Below are 8157 nucleotides of genomic sequence, written 5' to 3'. Positions count from 1 at the left end.
TTCCTGCTGTATTCATTTTATTTCTCCCTGTTAGAAGCAAGTCGCTAAATCCAGCCTGCTTTCCAGGAGAGGGGGATTAAACTCCACCTCTTGAAGAGAGAAGCATCAGATAATTTATGGCTGGACATAGTTTATTTATTAATTTATTTTTTTTCGGTACGCGCGCCTCTCCCTGTTGTGGCCTCTCCCATTGCGGAGCACGGTCTCCGGACGCACAGGCTTAGCGGCCATGGCTCACGGGCCCAGCCGCTCCACGGCATGTGGGATCTTCCCGGACCGGGGCACGAACCCATGTCGCCTGCATCGGCAGGCGCACTCTCAACCACTGCGCCACCAGGGAAGCCCCTGGACATAGTTTTTAAACCACCACCTGCTGGTATTTGAGAAGTTACTTCATGCAAGACTCTATTTACCTCAATTCTGAACTTCATTGATGAAGGCACCTGTAGGATCAAAAACATCCAGTCAAGCCAGACTATTCCAATCCTGGCCTTACCAGGTATTAGCTGTAGGAGGTTTGGCTTGTGCTCCATTTCCTAATGTGAAAATGGAGATAATAGTCCTTACTTCATTTTTATGTTATTATGATAATTTATAACTTAGAATTTCTGTGAAAGTGCTGTGGAAAAAGCTATGCAAAAAGAAAGTATCTTTGAATAATTTTGAATATTAGAAAGCTTAACATTGTGTTTATTTATATCTCCTGGATAATATGGAAATAATAATTTTAGAGCCAGGACTACATCTAAAATTCTCATATTATTCTTCATGTAGCAGTGTATTTATTAAGTCACCAGAGCAACTTTCTAATAAACCTATGTAATGGGACTCACTGGATGGAAGGAAAAAATACTATTGAGGGTATAACCATGCACACATTTTGATCAAGATAAAAACAAATAAACAGAGTCATTAAGACAATAAAAATAAGCAAGCATACAGAGAGTGCAGCAGAATATTTGAATCTTCAGAGGAAAGACATCAGTGCTAATTAACAAATTATGAAACTCACACAGTTTTGTTTTTTAACATCTTTATTGGAGTATAATTGCTTTACATTGTTGTGTTAGTTTCTTCTGTATAACAAAGTGAATCAGCTATATGTATACATATATCCTCATATCCCCTCCCTCTTGTGTCACCCTCCCATGCTCTCTATCCCACCCCTCTAGGTGGTCACAAAGCACTGAGCTGATCTCCTACAATGCGGTTGCTTCCCACTAGCTATCTATTTTACATTTGGTAGTGTATATATGTCAATGCCACTCTCTCACTTCGTCCCAGCTTACCCTTCCCCCTCCCCGTGTCCTCAAGTCCATTCTCTACATCTGCATCTTTATTCCTGTCGTGCCCCTGGGTTCTTCAGAACCTTTTTTTTTTTTTTTTAGATTCCATATATAAGTGTTACCATACAGTATTTGTTTTTCTCTTTCTGACTTACTTCACTCTGTAGGACAGACTCTAGGTCCATCCACCTCATTAAAAATAACTCAATTTCATTTCCTTTTATAGATGAGTAATATTCCATTGTATATATGTGCCACATCTTCTTTATCCATTCGTCTGTCAATGGACATTTAGGTTGGTTCCATGTCCTGGCTATTGTAAATAGTGCTGTAATGAACATTGTGGTACATGTCTCTTTTTGAATTATGGTTTTCTCTGGGTATATGCCCAGTAGTGGGATTGCTGGCTCATATGGTACTTCTATTTTTAGTTTTTTAAGGAACCTCCGTACTGTTTTCCATAATGGCTGTATCAATTTCCCACCAACAGTACAAGAGCGTTCCCTTTTCTCCACATTCTCTCCAGCATTTATTGTTTGTAGATTCTTTGATGATGGCCATTCTGACCGGTGTGAGGTGATACCTCATTGTAGTTTTGATTTGCATTTCTCTAATGATTAGTGATGTTGAGCATCCTTTCTTGTGTTTGTTGGCAATCTGTATATCTTCTTCAGAGAAATGTCTGTTTAGGTCTTCTGCCCATTTTTGGATTGGGTTGTTTGTTTTTTTGATATTGAGTTGAATGAACTGCTTGTATATTTGGGAGATTAATCCTTGTCAGTTGCTTCGTTTGCAAATAATTTCCCCCATTCTGAGGGTTGTATGTCTTTTTTATGGTTTCCTTTGCTGTGCAAAAGCTTTTAAGTTTCATTAGGTCCCATTTGTTTATTTTTGTTTTTATTTCCATTTCTCTAGGAGGTGGGTAAAAAGGATCTTGCTGTGATTTATGTCATAGAGTGTTCTGCCTATGTTTTCCTCTAAGAGTTTTATAGTGTCTGGTCTTACATTTAGGTCTTTAATCCATTTTGAGTTTATTTTTGTGTATGGTGTTAGGGAGTGTTCTAACTTCATTCTTTTACATGTAGCTGTCCTGTTTAACCAGCACCACTTATTGAAGAGGCTGTCTTTTCTCCATTGTATATTCTTACCTCCTTTATCAAATATAAGGTGACCATATGTGTATGGGTTTATCTCTGGGCTTTCTATCCTGTTCCATTGATCTATATTTCTGTTTTTGTGTCAGTACCATACTGTCTTGATTACTGCAGCTCTGTAGTATAATCTGAAGTCAGGGAGCCTGATTCCTCTAGCTCTGTTTTTCTTTCTCAAGATGGCTTTGGCTATTCGGGATCTTCTGTGTTTCCATACAAATTGTGAAATGTTTTGTTCTAGTCCTGTGAAAAATGCCAGTGGTAGTTTGATAAGGATTGCATTGAATCTGTAGATTGCTTTGGGTAGTAGAGTCATTTTCACAATGTTGATTCTTCCAGTCCAAGAACATGGTATATCTCTCCATCTGTTTGTATCATCTTTAATGTCTTTCATCAGTGTCTTATAGTTTTCTGCATACAGATCTTTTGTCTCCTTAGGTAGGTTTATTCCTAGGTTTTTTGTTTTTTTTTTTTTTGCGGTACGCGGGACTCTCACTCTTGTGGCCTCTCCTGTTACGGAGCACAGGCTCCAGACGCACAGGCTTAGCAGCCATGGCTCATGCGCCTAGCCGCTCTGCAGCATGTGGGATCTTCCTGGACCAGGGCATGAACCTGTGTCCCCTGCATCGGCAGGTGGGCTCTCAACCTCTGCGCCACCCAGGGAAGCCCTATTCCTAGGTTTTTTATTCTTTTTGTTGCAGTGGTAAATGGGAGTGTTTCCTTAATTTCTCTTTCAGATTTTTCACCTTTAGTGTATAGGAATGCAAGAGATTTCTGTGTTTTAATCTTGTATCCTGCTACTTTATCAAATTCATTGATTAGCTCTAGTGGTTTTCTGGTAGCATCTTTAGGATTCCCTATGTATAGTATCATGTCATCTGCAAACAGTGACAGTTTTACTTCTTCTCTTCTGATTTGGATTCCTTTTATTTATTTTTCTTCTCATTGCTGTGGCTAAAATTTCCAAACTACATTGAATAATACTGGTGAGAGTGTGCAGCCTTGTCTTGTTCCTCATCTTAGTGGAAGTGGTTTCAGTTTTTCACCATTGAAAACTCACACAGTTTTAAAGATAACTTTATGACACCTATTTCTTGTTATAAGAATATTGCTATCAACAGTTCCTGTCACCAAATACTAATTAAAACTTTCTCCATCCCCTTCTACAAAGTAAAGTCAACAGCAAAAAAAAAAAAAAAAAAAAAGAGTTGTGACTGTAAGGATTTTATTTGGAATCTCAAAACAATGAAATTTGCATACATTCTAATAAAGCAAAATTAAAATCCATTAACACTTGTCTCTGGTAATTAACAAAAGCTTGCTGTTTTAAATGACTGTGTTTCAGACATATGTAGGGAAGGAAAGATGGGAGAATGGGGAGCTGTGGAAAAATATGAAGATTATAAACTAGGAATGATGTTATTTAGAAAGTCCCAATTTTAGGAAAGAAATAAAAGTTATTTAGGCTTTTAGGATGCATTGAAAAATGCTTTCCATTTTATATGTATAGATTCACTCAAGACTTTCACCAGCTGTTTATTTTACAAGATACATATAACACTAACATTTATGTACATTAATGATAATTTACTACTCAGTTCTAATTACTCCCCTCTGGAGAGAACAGACATGTTGACAAATATTGATTATTTAAGACAAACTACAGAAAACCCATACTTTCTGATTTAAAAACACAAGAGAATTTAAATTTTCTTTTTCATAGATTCCCAAATATTTGGAGAGAAGAGAATTAAGCCAGCATGCATTGAAAATTACTATTTGAAGTTATTGGTGTATTACTTTATATTTTGGTGTATTTATTCTAGACTAAATACATTCTGCTAAAATGGAAAATAAGTTTTTCTGTAAATAAGATAAAAAACGTGCCTTTAAAACATCTTGTCTAGGATCGCTGGTTATAGTTGCACCTAAATTGGAAACAAACAGTCTGAAAAGGAAGACAAGGAAAAAAAGAAAGGCATCTTAGTATTAGGATGGTGATTGTGGTGATGATGATGACGATGAAGAGTTGAGATTTATTGAGTGCTCACTAGGTACCAGACATTGTATTAATGTGGATTATCTTATTCCCTATTTACCTCCACTACTACTATTATTTACATATACTACTACTAACAAAATAATAATAGTTACAGTGTATTGAATATCTGTTATGTGCCAATGTTTGGGCAACATGCTAGGTACTTCACCTGAATTATTTCTAATTCTTACTACAGTTCTGTAGAGAAGCATTACATTTACCATTTCTTATGTGAAGAAAATGAAGCTCAAACAATAAAAGTACAGTTTTCTAGTCACACATTTCATAAGTGCACAAACCAGGTTCAAATACAAGGTTCAAATACAAGTCTGTCTTGCTCCTTAGGCTTTTTTATTTCACTGCTCTGCAGTCTCATGCCATCCTGGATGGATAATGATATTAATGACAACAATGATCATAATAACACCACCACAATTATCACCACCATCGCCAATAGAAATTTGTATGTGTAGAATGCTTTCCAATTTACAAAGTCCTTGGAGCAGGCGACTGTTACGTGATCGAGCATAGTATTTACTGAAAAAAAATTATCTTGTAAGTTGACTCACACAGTTCAAATCTCTGTTGTTCAAAAGTCAACTGTATTTTTTTTACTTTTGATGCTATGGTACATGGAGTTGTTTCTTTAATTTTGCTTTCAGGTGTTTATCGTTAGTATATAAAAATGTCACTCATTTTTGAAAAAGGAATCCTCCTACACTGTTGGTGGTAATGTAAATTGGTGCAGCCACCGTGGAAAACTGTATGGAGGTTCCTTAAAAAACTAAAAATAGAGTTATCATATTATCCAACAATCCCACTCCTGGGCATATATCCAGAAAAGAAAAAAATTATAATTTGAAAAGAGACATGCACCCCAGTGTTTAGCAGCACTATTTACAATAGCCAAGACATGGAAGCAACCTAAGTGTCAATTGGCAGATGAATGGATAAAGGAGATATTATTTTTTTAATTTTAAAAAAAAATTTCTTCTTTTTCTAGTTCTTTCAGTTGTAAAGTTAGGGTGTTGATAAGAGACTTTTAAAAAAATGTGTTTAGAGCTATAAATTTCCTCCTTAGTACTGCTTTCACTGCATCCCATAAGTTTTGTTATGTGGTATTTTTGTTTTCATGCATCTCTGAGTGTTTCCTAATTTCTCTTGTGACTTTTGCTTTGATCCATTGGCATTGTTTAAAAGTGTGTATTTCATTTCCACAAATTTGTATATTTTCCAGTTTTCTTTCTGTTATTGACTTCTAACTTCATCACATCATGGTGTATATGTATAATATCTATCTTTTAAAATCTATTGAGGCTTAATTTGTGGTCTAACATATGGCTTCAGCTGGAGGATGTCCTATGTGCACTTGAGAAGAACGTGTATTACGTTATTGTTGAGTACATTGTTCTGTATATATCTGTTAGAGTGAGTTGGTTTATTGTATTGTTCAAATCCTCTATTTCCTTACTTACCTTCTGCCTGGTTGCTCTATTTATTATTGAGAGTGGGGCATTGAAGTTTCCAACCATTATTGTGGAACTGTCTATTTCTCCCTTCAATTCTGCCAATTTTTTCCTCATATATTTTGGGGGTCTGTTATTTTGTACACAAATGTTTATAATTTTTATACCTTCCTTCTATATTGAACCTTTTATTAATATAGAATGTCCTTCTTTGTCTCATAACAGTTTTTAAATATTTAAAGTCTATTTTGTCTGATATTAGTATAGCCATCTCTGCTCTCTTGGTTTCTATTTGCATGTAATATATTTTTCCATTCTTTCACTTTCAATCTATTTGTGTCTTTGAATCTAATGTGAGTTCTTGTAGACAGCAGATAGTTGGATAATTTTTTTTTAATTCATTCTGCCAATCTCTGTCTTTTAATGGAAGAGTTTAATCCATTTACATTTAAAGTAATTACTTATAAGGGGGGACTTAGTTTGTCAGCTTAGTTTTGTCATTTTGCTATTTGTTTTCTACATGCTTTATAGCTTTTTTTGTCCCTCAGTTCCTTCATTACTGTCTTATTTTGTGTTTAGTTGATTTTTTATAGTGAAATGTTTAAATTCTCATTTCCTTTTGTATATATTCTATAGCTATTCTCTTTGTGGTTACCATGAGGATTACATTTAACAACCTAAATTTATGATATTCTAATTTCAATTTATACCAGCTTAACTCAATTACATATAAAAACTCTGATCCTATGCAGCTCTGTGCCCAGCCCCTTTTGGTTATTCATGTCACAAATTTATATCTTTATACATTTTGTGTCCAAAGACATTGGCTAATTATTTTAGATGGTGTAGTAGCCTTTCTTAAATCATATAGAAAATGAAAACTGGAGTTACAAACTAAAGTTATTATGCTAGCTTTTATAATTGACCTTTGCTGATACTTTTATTTCTAGTGTCTTTTCAACCTGAAGGATGCCTTGTGGCATTTCTTGCAGGGCAAGTCTAGTGCTAACGATCTATGATATTTTTGTTATCTGGGAATATCTTAATTTCTCCCTTACTTTTGAAGGATAGTTTTGCCAGATAGAGGATTTTTGATTGACGGGTTTTTCTTTTAGAATTTTGAATATATTAGCCCATTGCTCCCAGGTTTCTGATGAGAAATCTGCTGATTACCTTTTAAGGGTCCTTTGCTTGTGAAGTATTGCTTCTTTCTTGTTGTTTTCAATATTTTCTTTTTGACTTGGCTTTTGACAATTTGATTATAAGTGTCTTGGTCTGGATCTCTTTGAATTCATACTACTTAAAGTTTTTTGAGCTTGTCATATGTTTATATTCATGTCCTTCATCAAGTTTGAAAAGGTTTTAACCAGTATTTCTTTAAGTAATCTCTCTGCCTCTTTCTCTCTCTTTTCCTTCTGAGACTCCCACAATGTGTATGTTGGTCCACTTGATGGTGTCCCACAGGTCCCTTAGGCTCTGCTCACTTTTCTTCAACCTTTTTTCTTTCTGTTCCTCAGACTCAATAATTTCAATTCTTCAAGTTCACCACTTATATCTGACTGCTCAAATCTGATTCTGAATCCATTTAGTGAAATTTTTATTTTAGTTACTGTAATTTTCAGTCCCAGAATTTCCTTTTGGTTTCATTTTATGTTTTTAATGTCTTTATTGATATTTCCATTTTGTTCATATGATGTTTTCTTGACTTTTCCCACATCTTTTGGTTCTTTGTGTATCTTTAAGACAGTCTTTTTAAAGTCTTTGTCTGGTAAGTTTGCTATCTAGTCTTTCTCAGGTATAGTTTCTGTTGATTTATTTTTCTCTGAATGGGTCATATTTTTCTATTTATTCGTATTCTTTGTGGTTTTTTTTTTTTTTGGAACTGGATATTTGAATCTTATAATATGGTAAGTCTGAAATTAGAATTTTCCCTCTTCCCTAGAGGTTGCTGTTTTTTTGCTTCTGTTTTCTCTCTCTCTCCCTCACTTTTACACTGTCTCTGTGCTGGGGATCAGCCTGAGGTATAAACTTAACATCTTTTGGGGTCTTTTCTGAGCCTGCACCTTTCCCAGGGCATGTACAGTGAGTTTTTAAAATTCCCCTGTTTATGCAATTGTTTTTAAATGTTCTCTGGCTCCTAAAAGGAGAAAAAGGGAAAAAAGAAGGGGGAAAATGTGCAGCCTTTTAAATTTCTTGGAAGTCACTTCAGCAGG

This window comes from Lipotes vexillifer, unplaced genomic scaffold (assembly GCF_000442215.2).
Source record: "Lipotes vexillifer unplaced genomic scaffold, Lipotes_vexillifer_v1.1 scaffold444, whole genome shotgun sequence".
NCBI classification, from domain to species: domain Eukaryota; kingdom Metazoa; phylum Chordata; class Mammalia; order Artiodactyla; family Lipotidae; genus Lipotes; species Lipotes vexillifer.
This window is presented reverse-complemented; position numbering follows the sequence as displayed.